Source organism: Helianthus annuus, chromosome 17 (genome assembly GCF_002127325.2).
Source record: "Helianthus annuus cultivar XRQ/B chromosome 17, HanXRQr2.0-SUNRISE, whole genome shotgun sequence".
Classification (NCBI taxonomy): Eukaryota; Viridiplantae; Streptophyta; class Magnoliopsida; order Asterales; family Asteraceae; genus Helianthus; species Helianthus annuus.
The window spans coordinates 69,359,878-69,380,966 of record NC_035449.2 but is presented as its reverse complement, the minus strand read 5'-3'; the positions used below and the strand labels follow the sequence as shown (position 1 = coordinate 69,380,966).

Genomic DNA, 21,089 nt, shown 5'->3' with positions numbered 1-21,089 from the left:
AATTTATCTTACACAATAGCCCCTTAGGAGGTGAAATTACAATAGTACCCTCATGTGCCTTGCACATGACTAGATTTAACCAAAAAATCTAACTGAGTTTGGCTTAAAGGACAAAACGTGCAAGATTTTGAAAGGTAAAGGACACCGCCTGTAAACTTTTGGCCAAAAGGACAGCGTCTGAAATTTAATGTAAACATAAAGGACAAAACTTGTAATTTACTCTAATAATAATAATAATAATAATAATAATTCATTCCATTCCCACATGGTAAACAAGCAAGCCATGGAATTGTAATGATCTATTACGTTCCCTTGTCCATTCCATTACCTTGTCCATTCCATTCACTCGTCCATTCTATTACCCCATACCAAACAGACCCTAAACTCCCAGTGCAAGATATGTTCACAAAAAAGTATAAAAAATAAAAAAAAATTAATATCCGAATGTTAACCAACACATTCGACCACAACTTAAAAATTGGGAAAATAAAACAGTGGATTTTGAGTTTTTCAAATAAAAAATTCATATATTAATTTGGTATTCACACACTCATTTCACAATCTATCTATGATATTCAACTTTCAGATACAAAAATAAAACTAAAAAAACTTTTTGGAAGATGTCCAATATGTCAAGATACATAATCTTTGTATTAATAGGAATAAATGTGGGGTGTGATAAATACACTCAAGATAAAGATTAATATATCCAAAAGTCAAATTTAGTAATGATATAGTAATGATTAACTACTTTATTATATTATTTTACTAGTTTAAGAACCCGCGAGGTTCGCGGGTGGACTAAAACACAAATGAATAAGTTTAATTTATTGAACTAATCGTTTGAATTAAATAACCGTTCAAGTAATAATAAATTAGTAAACTACAATGAGACAAATAATTTAATATATCGAGATACATTATGATGCAAATTTGTGTAATATTGTGTTTATGGAAGATAATGGATAGCGAATTATAAGTCAACGTACTGTTTATTTATGTAGAATTTTAGGTTAATATTTAAGTGTGTGTATGAGTATACATGTTTTGTATTACGTTAACAAAATTGATTAAAAAACAAAAAAAAATAAACATTAAATGACTTCAAAAAAATGTTATGGATCATTTTAGAGAACAGTTGCATGGAATGAATGATCGAACGATGTTTCGCGGGTGGCTTAACACAAAAATATAATATCTACTGGCATTGAAGCCCATGTAGATCATCATTTTTGTTCTAGGCCTTTCCCAACTTAGGCTTCACGTTTAAGGGTCGCCAGATAGATACCTTCTGGACCAAAATATTAAAGCACCAAACAAAACTTTAGAATGAAAAGGTAACATAAAGCACTCATGAAGCATGTCGAACCTAAATCACAACATACAACTATTTTTTGCGCCTGAATATATGAAAACTCATGGTGTATCATACCATACATGTACTAAATATATGGTTCAGTACCTGTACGGATCAGTATTTGAAGGTAAAACCGTTAACATACCATACATGTACTGAAAACCTCAAATGTCAGCACTAAATCGGTACCGAAAATATTTCGGTTTGGGAAATTCGGCACCGGTTCCAAACCGATACCCAGTACATTTACTCATCCCTACATATGCATATAGACATCATGGCATTGCTCTATTGGGCTATTGTTGCTAATTGAAATTTCTAAGACCAGTAGATTAGGAAAGAAATATGGAAACCATACTAAAAAATGTATGATGTTACTCTAACTTAGAATAGAATAATGATAATATACAAAGAGTTACATTACTGAATATAAATATAAATATAAGTTTATCTTGAGCTATAGGTATGTTTCAAACTATTTATATCAATATATCATCCTAAAATTAAGAATGTTTTGATTAAAATTAGGATTTACCTTTGAAAAGCCCAACAAACAGAGAATATTATTAAATAAAAATCAGCAAGCAGCTAGCCAAAGTACACCAATATAAATAAAATACCAACAAAGCCAAAGGCCCACCCCACCAAAAAAAAACAACAGCAGAAGTAACAACTATACATAACTATCGACCCTGAAGCACCTCCACTAATCCCAGGGAATTAAATTAAGTCCAATGTCAAATCCACAAGAAGCTCATGCTCTTATTATCATGCAAGATACTCGTGATGCAAATCGACCCTTGGTTAAAGACCTTGTTCCGCATCTTCCACAAACTCCACATGGTAACTAATAAGATCCCATATAAAACTTTCTTCTTCTTGACGGATCCCAGCACGTATTTATGAAGGTCAAGCAAATGGGATAAGTCTACAACAAAAGAAGTATGAAGCTTACCCCACCGGGCTATGGTATTTAAATACTTGTCAGATCCAGATCCAACATAAATGCTTCCAAATGTTCGAAGACCTATAAACTTTCCCTTTTTCCATCAACTTTGTTTTTGTGTCTCAGCCACCACATCAGATCTGTTGCGAATTTGTGGTGGGGAAGATGGTGGAAGTCTAGAAGCTCCTGGAGGGAGAGGCAAAGGGTGGACTGTAGTCCCTATAGTTTGGGCATTGTTGTCGGGTCGACTTGTTGGACTTTCAAATGACATTCTTTTGTGGAGTGGAGAGCTTGATGGAATAAGACTTTTACGAAAGCTTATTTTTCTGGGCTTTTAGAATGATAATGATACACAACACCTGGTGCCATATCTTGAAAAGGCATCTCCGGTGCTGACCGTAACTGAATTCCAGGACTCATGTCCACCTTGCTTGTTGGTAGGAAGACGGCTTGACTTGAAATCAGAGATGTTGGCGCAATGACAGTTTCATGATGATTATACCCATCTCTTGTGCTTGCTGTGGAAGTGAATCCTTGAGGCGGATTCTGAAACTGTGATTCTTTGTTTTCTGTATTCCTTTAATGGTTTAGGCTACATAAGCTGAAATGTTCATGATAAAGTGCATATAAGGGATAAAAAGGTTGGATTTCATTCCATTTTATTTATTAAAATGTTAATGAAAATATAAAGATGTTTGTGGGATTACCTCTGATCAATATAGCAAAGTCACTAAAGGCTGGAGCATTAACAACTGCTACCTTCAGTATCCATCTACAAAATCTAATAAATCACTGGAAAAAAAATCACTACTAAACCTTACATTACTAAAAAAATACTTTTATTTTCAATTATTGTTTGCTAGAGGTAGATCCAATCTCCAAACCATAACAAAAAATAATGTAATTATCATTTGTTCTATCTGGATGATTATAGCAACATGTGAACCATACTTGCAACTGAATCATATGTGGACAGTCAATTTATTATTTTTTATTCTATTTCTTGAGGGGGTAACATAATAATAAGATGTCAATGTACTAACATACCAGTTTTCACGTAAAGAAGTTAATTCAACACTGTTCAAATGCAAGTATACTAACCAACAAAGTATTAACATTAGAAGTGTAAATCAAAAAATGACATACCTTTGTATTAAAATCTGAACCGCAGTTGAGAAACCCAACAAAGTCAAAAGTTGACTTTAAATAAGGAAAAGTCAAAGTTACATATGTTCACATGGACATATAAATTAACCTTAATGTGAAGTTCTACATCCCAATTCCCACACAGCAACGACAGTTGCAAAAGGGTGCAGAAACAGTGATAATAATGACCTTTTTTGTTCGTTCAAAACGTCTAGATTTATTCCTGGAGAACTTGTATTGTATAAAGTTCTGTTCTTATTTTCTTAAGACATGTCATTGAAGAGCTCTTTTTTCATATTAAACGCATGGAGATGCACATGCATATGCAAATCAGACTTAAGAAACTTAAACACATATAACATAATTAACAGGCCATCTGAAGTGTGACACCAACAAAGATGGCCAGAAGATTTTCATAATAAGCTAGTATAGAATTTAACATATCAAACTACAGCATATGAACATCTCATCCGCAGAAATAAAACTACCTTCCAACAATAACTATTAAGGAGAAATAAACATACCAGAAGGTTACTCCAGTGGCACCAGGGGCAAAAAAAATGTACAACCACAAGCGCATGCCTACAATTGGCCAAAACATAATTCTAAACATCAACTGATTATTCAGTAAGGGATTCTATCAAGAGTGAGAACTGGTTGAGTTCGGGATATGTTACTTCATTTACTCATGAGTGACTTTATCAAAATTACGTGAATTAAGTGTACAGATCCTTCACCATATGTCTCATCAACCTTCTCATCATGCTTAACATGTGCAACTGGTACACTATGAAACTCATGGCGATTAAATTGATACTGCTTATTGATTGAATACTTGTGAATCATTTTTGTTTTGTTTAACCTGTTCTGCATATAATTAATTAATTAAATCATGAAAACTATTTTAGGAGGGTTGCTTAGGAAAATATCTCTCAGACCAAAAGAACGCGAATAAAACCATGGGTAAGTATTGTTTCGCTGTGAGTTCCTTTAACGAATTGATGGTCTTGATATACAATATGACATGTAGTTCACAGTAAAAATAGCAGCAGAGAAAAAGGGGGAAAGAGTTAAGATAATTGAACTCACTGTTCCCAACACATCACTCACATCCACAAATGTAAATTCACATGATAACAATGGGAAACTGCATAAATTTTCAAAGAAGTGTTAGCTAGCAACAAAATGACATTAATTCTAATGATAGTGATAATGGATATCATGACTTCTTAACAGTGAAGATTGCCATAAATAACATGAAGCATACCTGATGTTAAAGTCCGCCCGTACTGTGTCCTCACTCCTCAATAGAACTTTTATCAATTATGATAGCGGTTGAGGTACTAATAGTCAGATAACTATGTGTGCTCCTGCAATACAAAGCCATGATAGTTTATGTACAATATATGCATGTAATTCAAATAAGAATATTAACATACATCTAAGCTTGAAATCAACAAAACTTAAACAAAAGGAGACCCTCTTACCATTCCAAACAAAAATATCATGGAAATGGCTGCTAAAATTGAAATTCAATCACCCGATAACGATGCGTCCGTCAAATCTATGGGCATTTTCCTAACAAAAAGGACACGTGAAGCCCATGTAGATCCACAATCCAAACTTCCACACACAGAGTAACACATACACAATACAATACAAAACAGATCAAACAATCAAATTGAAACAATCTCAACCACACATAACCCTAGAACTAACTCCTATTCAGATTCACATAAAAAACAACCAACAATTCATACTAATTTAACAGATAAACTTAAAAAAAAACTAATCTAAGATTCGTTCGACGATAAGATCCGTATCAATTACCTTAGCAGATTATATAAACCCTAAGTGAACTTGAGCACCGTTATCTATAAATCGCATTTGATTTAAATAATGCAATTGAAAATCCGCAACAATCAATGATCAAACGATTGAATCGCCGTTGATTGCTTGAATAATTAATGAACAACGTACAAATCGGTGCAAGTGAACACTGTTGATGTACGAATCAAAAGATCGCGATTAGGGCTTGCGACAATTAGATGAAGAAGAAAAAGAAATCTTTGAATATGATTACCAACATCGGTTAGATTCTTCATTGAAAATAATCCATGAATGCAAGTTTGATTTGAAGAGGATGTAGAGTGAAGCCAGAGAGAAGAGAAACGGCTGAAAGAATGATTTCAATTGATTAGGTTTCCAAAGTTTAGGCGGTTTCAAAAAAACAATGGTATTGGCGCTTAAAGGAAAAAAAAGAAGACCATCACTTGCCACGTGGCATTAAGCAGGCTAAGTACATGCCAAGTGGCACCAAAATGTATTGTTTTAATATACATAATAGATTATAAAGTTAAAAATAATAATTATGCTTTCTTGTAAAGTTAAAAGTAATAATTATGTTTTTTTATCTTATTTTACTTTATAATACTTTTGTTACTTTTTTATATTTTCTTATACTATTATTAGTATTAATATCAATATTAATAAATAAATAAATAATCAAGACACTTTATTCTAAATACGAAAGTGAAAAAGTTAATCATAAATAAATAACGAGTCTCTAATAAAACAGTAAACGTGCCATCATCCACCGGGTACCGGTTCCAGCGAAAAGACAATAAAGAACTCCGGTAAAAAGCTTGTTTTTTATAGATCTGGTTGAAAAAAAGCTTGTTTTTTAAAGATCTAGTTGTAAAAAACTTGTTCCATTGAGTTTTTTTTTAATCTTTTTTTTTCAAAGTTGATTTTTTTGTAAATAAAAAAATTTGAAAAAACCTTTCGTAAAGCTGAATTCTCTAATAACTGACAACTCGTAGGAGTTTTCATTTTACCCTAACTATATATATAAATATATATATATATATACACACACGCACGCATACACGAAAATAGTATATATATATATACACACACATACACGAAAATAGTATTTTGAGAACTAGCTTGAGTCGGAAAAAATAGATAGAACTCCATTTAAACTTTTTTTTTCAAATACGTTTTATATATTAATAAAATTTATGGAAACTAAAAAAGTAAAATGAACATATGTATAAAAGTTTACGTATGTGTAAAAAAGTCAGGTAATTAAATATTTTCCATTTTTAGTAGGTGTAATTTTGTTTTCAACACATTTGTTTTATGTGCGTATAAGTTTTTTTTTATTTTTATATTTCAGTAAATATCATTAACTCATAAAAACATCAACAAAAAAGTTATTTCTGTAAATATAATTAACACATAAAAATATCAACAAAAATATCTTTTTAAAGTTTAACTGGAGTCCAGACTCCGGACCTTTCTTAACTCAAAAATAGTAGGGTAAATTAATTATATTATATGGTATTAAAAATATGAGGCAAATTGACTACATTAAATGCAACGTACATGCAGTCTTGATTTCTTAAAAAAGTTGACTTGAAAAGTTAATTTTTGGGAGAAAGGTAAAAAAAAGTTGATTTTAAGATGTATTTAATACAACCCTAAATGTGTTAACCGTAAATCCTAAAAAAAACATGTTTGGTCACATGATAGGCTATATGTTAATAAACATATTAAACATATGTTGAATTCATACATAATGGTTAAAACTTGTTTTGAACAATATTCAAAACTTATGTAAGAGCATCCTCAATAGACCATTTTTACCCATTTTTTGAGGGTGATGTGACAGTGAATGTGTTTTTAGTTATTGGGGGCTCATATTTAGCTTCCATTTTTTGGATTCATTTTTGTAGACAAACTACAAAAAATGAATAAAAGGTGGGGGATGGTGTCAGTTGGTGGGTCTGGGTGGGAGGGTTGGGTATAATATTAAAAAAAGTTATTTAAAAATGGTGATGATGTGGCATTATGTTGAGGTGTTTTTAAGGTTTTGTTATTGGGTGAATTTTGAGTGTTTTTTTAAAAATAGATGTTTTTATGATGTGGCGCTTACTAGACATGTTTTTAGATGTTTTTTATGTTTCTTAGACCACCCGTAGTGGGGCGGTATTTGTAAAAAAAAATTGAAAAAAAACGCCGTATAACGCCCCCCCCCCCCCCCAATTACGGTAGGCGTTTTCGAGCGTGGTTTTTGAAAAAAAAAATCACTTTGGCGTTTTATTTAAAACGCTTTGCACCATTTTGACCGGCCAAAGAAAAGTCCCCAACGGCTAGTTGTTTATTTTTTATTATTTTTTTAACCTTTTAACTATATATATATATATATATATAGGGTGGAGTTATTGTAAAAAAGACCAAAAGTGTGAGAAAGGTAAGAAATAATCTCAACCATTAGATCTAAATTAATTGAAAAGAGTAAGATTGTAAATTAATTAACAAATTCAAATATGGTAATCCTTGATTTAAGGATTTGGAGAGAGAAAAACCTGGATTTTAGGAATTATAACCGTCCATAAATATAACACCATTCAGATCATGTTCATACATGGTGTTTTAAATATAACACAATTCAGAAATTATAACACCATTCAGCACAAAAATAATACCATTCAGTACAAAAATAACACCATTCAGCAGTAAATAAAAAAAACACCATTCAGTACAAAGAATATAACACCATTCAGTACAAAAATAACACCATTCAGCAAACAAAATAACACCATTCAATAAACAAAATAACACCATTCAGAAAAAAATAACACCATTCAGAAAACTAAAATAAACACCATTACTGAAAAGAAAAAACTAACACCATTCAGTACAAAAATAACACCATTCATCAGTAAAATAAAATTAAAAAAACTATTCAGTACAAAGAATGTAACACCATTCAGTACAAAAAAAACACCATTCAGCAAACAAAATAACACCATTCAGTAAACAAAATAACACCATTCAGAAAATAAAATAAAACACCTCTGTATCATCTTCTTCACTTCCGGCACCACCACCACTGCCACTTCCGGCACCACCGCTGCCGATCCAGCACCACCACAACCGCCGCCGCTCGAACCACCACCACCGCCGCTGCCGCTCGCATCCGTCATCCGAATCAATAAACATGCAGCCCCGCTTCCGACACCGTCTTTGAGATTGATGTTTTCAATAAACATGCAGCCGCTCGCATCCGTCATCCAAAATCAACAACGATCGTCTTCAACAACGATCGTCTTCAACAACCGCTTCCGATTGATGTTTAATCTTCCGATTCGTGGTGGTCTTGGAGTTGATAATGGAGAGAGAAATTCTGAACGTATGATAGAGAGAGATCTAGAGAGAGAGAGAGAAATTGTAGGGATTTTGATTTAGAAAATGGGGATAAAAAGACACAATTGCCCCTAGATATTTCAATTCAGTCCAAATTAATAAAAATATTTTACAATTTGGTCCCTATTATCTCAACCATTAGATCAAAAATCTAATGGCTGAGATTCTTTCTTACCTTTCTCACACTTTAGGCCTTTTTTACAGGATCCTCTACCTATATATATATATAAACTCATTCATTTCCAACCAAAACTATCTCAAAAACTCTCTAAAAAACACAACCATTTTATAAAAAACTTGGATGGATTCTCCTAGTTCTTCATCCATGGTAAATTTTTACTACAGAGAGTATTTTGCGGATGGCGATGATTCCACCGATAAGGAGTTTGAGCAAGAGGCGGTTATGAGTGCTTGTCAACTAGCGGTGAGATATGTGAAGCATTATCGTCGCCCCCAAGCAGAAAAAATAAAAGATGTTATATTGAACGAGACCGGCGCGCGGCACACGATCGTTTGATAGATTATTTTGATGAGGCGCCGACATTCTCGAACGAAATGTTTAGGCGTCGTTTCCGAATGAGTAAGCGGTTGTTTCTACGCATAGTCGACGAATTGGAAGCCAACTACGATTATTTTAAACAAAAAGCGGATGCGAGAGGGGCACTTGGATTTACCGGTATCCAAGAGTGTACGTCGGCGTTACGAATCATTGCTTATGGAAACGCAACCGACATCAACGACGAGTATCTAAAAATGGCCGAGAAAACAACGCGAGACAGCTTGGAGCATTTTTGTATCGGTACAATTCCTATACTTTACTTTTTTTTAAAAAAAACGACGAGTATGTTTACAATTTTTTTTTGAAGCTTATGTTTGTATATGTTTTCTTATAAAGGTATTATTGATGTGTATGGTGCGCGTTATCTTAGAACGCCCACATGGGACGACCTTCAAAAGATCTACGAGGTACATACGGCGAAGCATGGTTTGCCTGGTATGATCGGGAGCATAGATTGCATGCATTGGCGTTGGGATAACTGCCCGACCGCATGGCGAGGCCAACACACACGGGGTGACCAAAAAGGACCCACTATTATTCTTCAGGCGGTTGCTTCACAGGACCTTTGGGTTTGGTCGGCTTACTTTGGCGTGGTCGGGTCATGCAATGATATCAATGTTTTTGAACAATCTCCGTTGTTAGAGGAGTGGATTTCTGGCAAAGCTCCAAAAGCGTTGTTTTACGCAAATGGAAACTACTACCCTCATGGATATTATTTGAGTGACGAAATTTATCCTAGGTATTCGATTTTTGTGAAGACGTTTAGTGATCCTATTGATGAAAAAAGAGCATACTTTAAAAAGGTTCAAGAGTCTTCACGAAAAGACATTGAGAGATGCTTTGGGGTTCTTAAACAAGGCTCGCAATACTTGAGAAATCCTTGTCGTGCATGGAGCAAGCAAAAAATGAGAGATGCTATGTACGCTTGTATAATCATGCACAACATGATTTTGGAAGACGAAGGAAAGGCGATATGCCAGAATTATGTGCCAGAAGCCGTTTAAAAGGACCATCCACAGGCGTCAATGGAAGAAAGAGTGAATAATGCGCGAGAGTTGCGTTACGAACCGTACAATTCCCAGTTAATGGTTGACTTGGTACACTACGCATGGTCGGTTCGGTATGTACCACCTGCGGGAAAGGAAGAAACGGAGGACGAGGAAGACGAAGTTGGCGAGGGTGAAGAAAGCGAAGACGAAAACTAGTGTTTTTTTTAATTTAATCGGATTTTAATTTTTTTATTTCTAGTATTGTATTTTTTTTTAATTTAATGAAGTATTTAAAGTTTTAAAAAAATAATAATTGTGAAATGATTGCATGGGCGTTATTGGAATAATGCCCCACTACGCCATTTTTGGAATAATGCCCCATGCTAGCTGGACTGCCACGTGTCGAATAATGCCCCATGATAGGGGCATTATTTTGTTTCACCACTACACATGATCTTATTAGGGATGCTCTAAGCATAAATATGGAGTATTAAATAGTTTCTTCATTTAAACGTCATATAATAGTTAATTGAATATTGTTATGTTAAGGATTAAGGATACGCACCATTCCTAGATGTCTTGATCCAAAATTTGAATTAATATAAATAGTTTAAATATTTTAAACACTTATAAACATACCATACGGTGTATTAAATAGTTTATGGTAATAGAAGAAATTCTTTGTAAGAAGAAAGAAAAAGAAATTTCAACCAATAGGAATGCTTCATTAGACTTTATTTAATATTTGTACTTAATCTATACTACTTTAATAAGCATATAGGAAGGGCAAGAATGGTCATTTGCCATTGTACAAGAATTTCAAGCATGTTATACAACCATTCTAAGCATAAAAGTGTTGAAAATTGTCTTTTCAACACCCATGTACACTCTTTTGTGTAAATGGGCGATTCTTTTGAATTTTGAATTAGTCTGGTGGAGCCAATTTTCTCGATTGAAACATACCCAAAGTCTTTTCACCATAATTACTCTGCACCTTCCCCATACCCCCACCATTGCTTTGCTGAGCTTTTTTGTCACTTGCAGAGAGAGCTCAACCCTAATTCCTTTTGTCGCCACTTCTCCACCGGCACCGCCGAAACCATCTCCTCCTCTGATAGAGCTTATGATCTTGGTAAGTTACGATTATTTATTTTCCACATGTGATTTTGCTTTGGTGATTTTATGAGGGTGCCTTCTGATTCATCGTTGATTTTTTAATTCTATAAATTGTTTCAAGGGTTTGTTGTTTAGTTCTGGCTGGAATCCGAGTCGATCGTTTCACAACTACTATGGCGTCTTCTAGGGTTTCATCAAAAGTCCAAATCAAGCAAATCCATTTGGTCCATCACTAAAGGTCAACTCTCCAACCTCAACTAACTATGTTCTTTTGAGTATTGTAGAATTACCATGTTTTGCTCCTTCAAATTAATCACTTCGGTCAGATCTGCAACGATGAGCTTTTCTCTGTCTCTAATTTGTCAACAAACGATGATGTAGTGAAGTTTCTTCAGAGATGGTTCTGGCTGGAAGCCGAGTCCATCGGAGATAATGGATGCTCTCAGGTTTCTGAAGGTTTTATGATCTCTGCTGTGTGTACTGCTGGTAATCATTTGCGTAAACTTGACGCCATTGTTGAGGCTGTGTGTATTTTGTTTCTTCAGTTTAGGTTAATTTTTACTGTTTTTTACTATAGTTTTGTTTTGTTGTATAATAGATTATAGATTATGTGATTGTCATATAGAATTGCATGCATAGTTTTCTTTTTTGAGTTTCTCCATTAATATCGAGCTGCATTGTTTGTTTGTTTTAGCATGTTACTAATTGATTTGAAGGAATTTTGTCTCTCTGTATCCTCTGTTTCACGCCTTTACTAATTATCTGTTTTTCTTTCTTTTTTTGTGAACAGGGTGAAGGTATACTGACTAAGGCAGGAGAAACAACTTTTTAAAAAAGGTTACAGTGCTAAGTGGCACAAATGGTATATTTAGTGTGATTTATATATGATTATTTAGCTAGATTGGTTATGAATTTTGGTAGTAGTGAATCATGTAGTTATTTGGGGACAATGGGGTTGCTCCAGATTGATTTTACATGGACTGACAAGTGTTTTCTAATATGTTACTGATGGTTTTTTTGTCCAATGAAGAAGCTGAAGATATCAAGAAAATGTTTTTTTAAAAGATGGTGTTGTAACAACTGAAATACTGAAAGGTGGACTACAAAAGTTTAATTCACGTTGTCGAGTCTGTGCTTATTGAAGGTTTAAGTGTGACCAGCGTTTTCTTTTGCCATCCAACAAGATTTTATTAAACGTTGTCGAGTCTGTGCTTATTGATTTATTTATTGTTAACCTATCGTTATTTCAGATGTGTTCTATACACACTTCCGGAATATCATAGCCATATATCTCGACCGCCTGCAGGGGTCAAACAACAGGCACGAAAACCATAACCCTCGTGGAGCTATTTCTGATCGACACATTGGAGATGCTGCACATCGATTCAGTACAGGAAGCACATGAAGAGTATACCGAGCTCTCAGCCGTGGAAGGTTTGGCCCAATATACCGAACTAATCTGGGAGATTGCCGATCAGTTGCCATCAAAAAGCTCATAGTCTCGGGCCTTGTGAAATCTCAAGAAGATTTCTCGAGGGAGGTTAGGAAACCGGGAAAGATTCATCATCTGAATCTTGTAGCACTCGAAGGGTATTATTACTGGACTCTATTAATTAATTAAGATCGATGAAATGCGAAACTTAATTAAATTTATCTAACGCATGTAATTAATTAGGTCATCCACCAAATTACAGAAATGGTGCTGTTTTGAGTTAGGAAACGGAGAAGAGAACAGGGGAGAGTGTGCTGTGCAAGTGGCAGCTCCGTTATTTAAGGTTTTTAAATAGTTTTAACTGTCTAATTGTTTGGGCGGTCAATCCAAATTTTGAACTTTGAATTACATTAAGAAATTTGGGCGGCCAAATCCAAACATTAGGTTTCTGAAAGCATCTCTCAAGTCTCATCAGGCTCTCCACGATGACCTGTGGCCTCATCGTCGTTTCTCTTAATCATATGTGACCCAAATCTTCTTGCTTTAAAAGGGCATAGTATGTGGCGCGTGGAGTTCTACATAGATCATACAGTACGGAGGCTAAGTATTGGTTTTATAGCATATATTCTTTTATGTGGGACCAGGCCCTTTTGGGCCCGAACTAAGTCCCAGATTTTTAGGGTTGTTTTAAAAGTCCATTCAAGTTTTAATAAAGTACCGTAGCCTACGTTATCCTTTTGAGTATTTTGTTAAATGTTTATCAAACAAATAACCTAGGAAAAGATTGACGACTACTCAAGCACTGAATATGTGACATCTGATTTGTTGTATCGTGCTACTTAAGTTTTAGGTTTTGATTATTTTGAAATGATAAGAATGGATTTTGTAAGCCATATATGGATTAGAAATACATATGATGTAAAAGTGCCACTTGATATTGGGACACATGAACTATAGTCACTCTACTCTCTGTAAAGCTATTCTACTATGTTATCTTCGTGCTCTAGATTATGATGGGACGTAAAAGTAGAGGTGGTCAAAATAGGTCTGCGTTGAAACATGTTAGTTTTGGTATGTGTCAGGTTGACCCCCCCCCCCAGGATTAAGTAGATATTATCATCAAATTTGATTATTATTGTGAAATTTGATTATGATAAAATTATCATTACATTAACATTATTTTTGAATAAAAGCTATGTGCATAAAAATTAGTGGGTGTTAAACGAGTTCAACCTGAAACTGACCCCAACCCGTTTAGACTAAACCTAAACCCGTGAATTTCGTGTTAGGTTCATGTCGTATTTTCGAGTCGTGTCAGAAATTCACACCCCTAATAAAAATAAATGACATGTAGCCTGTCTGACCCACTCTTTAAGGCAAAAAAAATTAGATTTTAGTTATCACCCAATTGAACTGAACCTTCTCATGCACACCCTTAGAATTACTAACAAAATGCTATGTTTTCCGTTGCATCGCGAATTTGGTTTTGGTTATGGCTCAAAACCGAAGCGCCCCGTACATAGCCCTAAACTCACAAACCTAAGTGATATCATCGCGTGGGTAAACGACTAGTGTAACTATAAGGGTATATTAGTAAATTTACATACATCATTAATTGGTAGTTTCATCTTTAATAACTAACTATATTAAATTTGTAACTTATTTTTATGATATATATTTTTCACAAAAAATAAAAATAAAAATTCATTTATAGTGTAGGATAAATACGAGGCGTGTAGAATAAATTACCAGTTGTGTAGGATAAATTTCAATATGTGTATGATAAATTTCAAAATGTATAGGATAACTTTTGATGTGTGTTGGCAAAAATATTTAGTGTGGAGGATTATAGTCTTAATGAATAATTAATTAGTCAAACATAATAATAAATGAGATGAGAAAAAAAAACTACTTAATGTTTTACAATTGTACCCTTTTATTCTTTTTCTTCTCAAGTGGTAATATACATAATTTAAATAGTTAACATACATTTTTATAAACTACATAGAATGAAAAAGAATATAATTTAAACAAAACAAATGAGCAAAACCAATAGGTAAAAAACTTAAGCAAAAAATCACAAAGTTCTAACTTTATTGTAAGAATGTTGCTAAGCGATACATAATATTTAAAAACACAATGCAAGAAGCTTGAAGACACAATTTACCAAAAGATAGAAATGTATGACCAACCCAAGTTTGCCAAACGATAGAATCATAAGTCTTGTTATAGGTTTTGAAGCTTTTGCAACCAACAACTTACATTGTCTTATTGGCCATTTGAAAACACAAGCATCACCTATTGAAATTTCCTAAACTTTCATCAAATCACCTCATCCGACGAAACCTTTTATAAAATATTATAAGAAATTAATATTAGCAATACAACAGAAAAGTAAACAATACAAAATAGTAATAAGAATTGTGGCTATTGATTTGCATTACCAATTCATCTCCATCAATAACTTGGATAATTCATTTGAAATTATCCTTTACTCCAGCTAAATTAGCAATTTCTTTAGGAATGCACTACAATTAACAACAATAAAAGATGTAAACTTTATTAAATTTAAAAATAGTGGGACACTGTAGTATAGATTTTGTATAAGTCTATGAAAAGTTTGCTAATATTGAGGTCATGGGTTGGAGTCCCATTTAGTGCAATTTGTTTGCAATAGACTATGAAGTGCTTGAAAAAAAAATACTCACCACAAGAGGCTACCACCGGGAGATCCGAATGCTTGGACGTTGTCGATCTGATGCTTTGCTTCCTGGGTATTTTTCCAATAAACAACCCAGTAGTTTACCTTAAGCCTTGTTCAACCAAACAAAAGAAAAAGAAGGGTTATATACAACATAACTTCAAAGTTCAGAATAATTATAGACTTGCGTATATGTCAACATATGCAAGATCACCAGATCCATCTCCGATATATAATGAAGGTAAGAATAGAGGCTATATTCTCAATACCATATATCAGGGCGGTGTCATTTTAACCGAATTTTGACAGGTTTTGCACTTTACATGAAATTTTGTTGCACATGTTGTCCTTTACACCCAACTCAGTTATAAAAGTCTATTAAGTCTGGTCACGTGATACGCACATGAGGGTAATTTTGTCAATACTCTCATCTTTCTATCTCTGTCTAAAACACCTCACCATTATCACCACCACAACACCCACCTTCGCTACCACACCCCACCCACCACCACCTCAGCCTTCTCCGCCACCACCCACCCCACCTCAGCCTTCATCAGCCACCACCACCCACTCTCTATCCAGCCATCACAACCCACTCGATTCTCTCTCTCTCTCTCTCTCTCTCTCTCTCTCTCTCTCTCTCTCTCTCTCTCTCTCTCTCTCTCTCTCTCTCTCCCTTTGCCCCCAACCACCCCACCCCACCTCAGCCTTCACCGCCACCCCACCCCCACCTCCTCAGCGTTCTCCGCCACCACAACAACCACCTTACCTCCGACCATCCCCCTCTTTCAGTTCACCACCACAACCACCTACCCTCAATTTCAGACCGCAATCGAAACCGCAACCCATATTTCAGACCATAACTAACCCAAATCGGAACCCTAACCCTAAATCGGCCACCATTGTTACACCCCAACCGATAGCGGAAACATTAGCATGAGACGAAAACAAGATTGCAAGAGACATCACAACCACTATTATGACAATAATTTAATACGTAACTTTTCATTTCATTTCTAACAACTTAACAATAAAAACATAGAAATAAACTAGGTGCATTTCTAGCCATCCTACTAGATTATTTCAATGCATCGTCATCACAAACCTGCAATATATATTAAAGTAACATGTCAACACAAAAATGCATTGGTGAGCCTACAAGTTTAGTGTACTAGCATATGTATAAAAGAATTTAACGAGACCCACATGGAAGAAAAAAAACGTATACTAACAATTCAAACATAACTTAAACTCTTACCAGGTGACTCTGCAACACCATCACCATCCTTTGAGTCTTCGTCCAAATCCCCAGTGAAATGCCACGGCGGCGGAATCCATATCGAATACCAACTGCTACACAAATCACACACAATATCAAAACTGAATCAGCCAGTGAATAACAACATTTATCGATACATTAAAATGTAAGTATTGATCGAGCAACTGAGATCCGAACTGTTAGTGCGTAAATTAGGATCAAAATCGAGATGAAAGACGAGTGTTGCTTGAAGAAGAGGTTAACTTACTTGAAATTAGCTGAGAGGAAACCAAATTATGAAGAAATTAGGCGGAGCAGCTGAGCGATAGAGAGAGTGAGGTAGAGAGAGAGAGAGTTGAGCGCGATTGTTGCAGATTGAATTCTCCTCCCAAAACTGGGTTTATTTGGGGATGCTGGATTCAAAATTTGAATGGCCGCCACATACATTTTGATATACATTTTAGTTAATAATTGAAGATATAAAATTGATGATGCAATAGTGATATAATATTGACATTGTTGGATAGCCTGGATGGCTGCCACATCAGTATTGTGATACAATGCTCATTTGTCTTTTAATAGATAATAAAGATTAGTTGTAGTTTGTTATTTATATTTTTTAAATTACACATATTTAAAAAAAAAAGTAAAAAGGTGTGATTGGTTGAGATTGTAATGGACCCCACCCTACACTACCCTCTCTCTCATACCTCCCTTCACCACTTCGGCAAGCCTACACCAAGCGTCAATGAAACCACGCGGCAAAGGGTGTCGGCAGCGGTGTTGCCACGCGGCAAAACCCTTTGCCACACCCCTTTGCCGCACCACTCCGGACACCCTTAACTATTTATTAAAATTTTAGCATTTGTAAAAAAAGTAGAGTACCTGATAATTATAAATCCAAGCAACAGAAAGAATTTTTTGCATAAATGAGTGGTTTAGAGAAAAAAAGAGTGTCTTTAGGTGATCACTGAATTTTGTTGCAACTCTAGGTAAATTGCCATATGAAACAGCGACCTTCCAAGAGAGTTCTGTCCAAAAGCTGTAAAACCTGCAAAAGAAACTGAGGTTATTAAAGATCGCTGTATGAAACAACAACCTTCATAAGATCGCTGTTTGAAACAACAACCTTACCAAAGATCGCTGTTTGAAACAGCAACCTTACCAAAGATCGCTGTTTGAAACAGCAACCTTTCCAAATATAATTATATAACTAATTTAAAAATAAAATATGGAACAACTTTATTAATTTACATGGATTTCCAAAATTGATAAAATATGAAGCCTAAAATAAATGAAAAATAGATTATGAATATACATACGAATGAGTTTTTGGAAGAAGAAAAGATTTATTAGATGCATAACCGGTTATCTAAGTTCCAACGGATAGAATTTGGTATAATGAGTTTGCAACGTCAAATACAAGCGACTAAAACAAGGGTGTTGTGAAATCTATGACTGATACTAGTTCCAACGGATAGAATATGCAAACAAAAGATTTTGCAACAGAATATTAAAGTCTTGATCTGTGTTTTTACAATCGGACCGAACCGGCCAGTTACATAGGGAATCAGACGCATAACCGGTTATCTAAGTTGAGTCTATTTAAACCTCCTTAAATTGAATCAGGTGGCTACCGGTTGATCTGACTAGGATTTCAAGTTTTAATATCCTTTTGTTTTCTTCTTCCAAAATCTTATTCTCATTTATATTCATAATCTATTTTTTTGTTTATTTAAGGCTTCATATTTTATTAATTTTGGAAATCCATGTAAATTAATAAAGTTGTTCCATATTTTATTTTTAAATTAATTATATAATTATATTTGGTAAGGTTGCTGTTTCAAACATCGATCTTATGAAGGTTGCTGTTTCAAACAACGATCTTTAATAACCTCAGTTTCTTTTGCAGGTTTTGCAGCTTTTGGCCAGAACTCTCTTGGAAGGTCGCTGTTTCATATGGCGATTTACCTATAGTTGCAACAAAATTCAGTGATCACCTAAAGACACTCTTTTTTTCTCTAAACCACTCATTTATGCAAAAAATTCCAACAGAAACGAACATTGCTAAAGGTAAAACATTAGTAAACTTGTTGTATAGTTCAAGTTTGCCCATGCTTCTCCGTATCTGAGTCAAAATTGGCAGAATTAAGTCAAAACTTAATCAAAATTAATTGCTTGTAGTGACATCAGTAGGAGGCTAAATCACCTTCATATTACACTGAACTTCAGCACTGGAAGCTAAATGCCAACTTGCAATCATAAGCAAAATAACCCCAATTTATGTTTGGGTAACACGTTTTATTTGTTGGTTAAGAAAGATGTTTACTGTTTGAAGGCGGGTTATTTTGAAGATGTCCGACGCAACGTCATGGTTCAGGAAACGTCTGAATCGTTTAGACGGTGGATGATAGGTGTAGGGGCTGTGGAGGTGGGAGGCGGTGGAAGGTGTAGCGATGGTTGAGGGGTGGAGGATGGGTAGAGGGGCTCTGGATGATTCTGGTGATGAAGATGAAGGAACTAAGGCTTTTGGAGTTGTGAAAAAGACACCGTTGCCCAACCCTCAAGCCGCCCATCATGTCACCTGTATAGGCAACTTGTGACGCTACATACTGTGTTTATATCAGGATTGGCAGTTAAAATTTACTTTTCAGGTGGAAGTGTTGTATTCCTTTTCAGCTCCATGTCACCTGCACAAAAGATATTACTATTAGTAATTAGAACAATGGTGGTTTATGCCAAGTTACATTAAAGATGTGAGGTACCAATAGCTCTAGCCAAGTTTAGACTCCCGTCAACTTGACCGTATTGAATATAACCACCAGCTGTATATAACCTTTCTTTCTCAACCTCAAGATCGGGCTTATGATCCCTTGACAAATTATAAGCCTGTATAAATAAATATGTTTAAAAAACACATTCGTGAATGAAAAAAAAATTAAAAAATAAGTTGTTTGTTTTTAACTGAATAAAAATGGACCATTCTTGAAGGAATGTGATTCTTTCCATCTGGTTGACTTTGGTTCCATGTGTCTTTTTCTTATTCCATCATGGAACGAAACAAGAAAATGTGATTCTTTCCATCAGGTTCATAGCTTCAGTAAGAGTGTTTCTGAAAGTAGCAAGGTGTGGCTTTTTTTTCTCTTAATTTGTGTTTTTCCGAAGGGGTGACCGGAGTTTCTTTGGTGATGGTGGTCGGAGTTCTTAGCGGTGGTGGAGGTTGTTGAGAGTTTGAAGACGGTGGTGGTGATTGTCGGTGGGCCCCACAAAAATGGTTAGTGGCTGATTGGATGAGGGGTTGGGGTAGGCCCAAGCACTTAACTGTTATTGTTTTTATTATTTTGTTTTGTAGTAAGGGTATTTTAGTAATTTCAAACATACTTAACATCAAAAACTAACCTCCATCTGCGCCAGGGACTATCCGGGAACGAAATTGCAAAAGTTGGGGACTATAGCTGTAATTTTAGAAAGTTAGGGACTAAAGGTGAAAAAAGGACAAACTACAGGGACTATCCGAGCATTTTTCTCTCCTACTTACGAAAACAAATGAGAGTACAAAATATTATTGTGCTATCCTATTTGTAACAAGAACTAAAACACATCCTAAATAAAATAAAACCCACTACTTGCTGAATTTTATAACTACTCCAACGTCCACTTGTTCCAATCCTCAAGTCTACACACGTTCACTTCCTTGAAACCAGCTTTCTATAACGTTCACATCCCATAAAATCGATCAGTTAGATCAAACCCTAAAGTCACTTAACTTCAAGAAGTGCACTTTAGAGAACGCAATCTATACAAGAACAAGTGAAGCTTCTACGCTAATAGTTGGAGTCTATGTTGATGACTTGATAGTCACTGGAACATCAAAGAAGGAGATAGATGTTTTCAAATCTCAAATGAAGAACAAATTTGATATGAGCGATCTAGGATTGCTAGCATACTATCTGGGAATAGAAGTAATTCAAGCAGGGGGTGAGATAGGCATCAAGCAGACAGGATATATCAACAAGATACTCAAAGACGCCGATATGTTATCCTGCAACGACACAAAGACTCCCATGACTCCAGGAACTCAATTAACAAAGACTGAAGAAGGAGATCTAGTAGATGCAACACATTACAGAAGCCTGATAGGTTCTCTCAGGTACTTATTGCATACACGACCAGATCTCTGTTACCCAGTCAGCCTACTTAGTAGATTCATGCAAGAACCAAAAGAAAAACACCTGAAAGCAGTAAAGCAAATACTACGTTACATCAAAGGAACTAAAGAGCATGGAATCATCTACAAAAGACAAGGAGGATGTAAGATCACAGGTTATAGTGACAGTAGTTTTGGAGTTAATACAGACAAAGGAAAAGGAA

The 21,089-nt window shown here is 35.0% G+C and overlaps 1 long non-coding RNA gene across 2 annotated transcripts; it reads right to left on the bottom strand.

The window, feature by feature from the left end:
* Positions 1 to 788: 788 nt before the first annotated feature.
* Positions 789 to 5,740, bottom strand: LOC118489328. Of its 2 annotated transcripts, XR_004887253.1 has the most exons (7): positions 5,533 to 5,740; positions 4,937 to 5,027; positions 4,717 to 4,819; positions 4,539 to 4,596; positions 3,974 to 4,031; positions 3,011 to 3,084; positions 789 to 2,904 (listed from the first exon to the last, which is right to left on the bottom strand). It is a non-coding gene; the product is annotated as an uncharacterized LOC118489328 (long non-coding RNA). The 2 variants fall into 2 exon arrangements; XR_004887252.1 differs by having other exon boundaries at positions 4,937 to 5,739.
* Between the last annotated feature and the right edge of the window lie 15,349 nt (positions 5,741 to 21,089).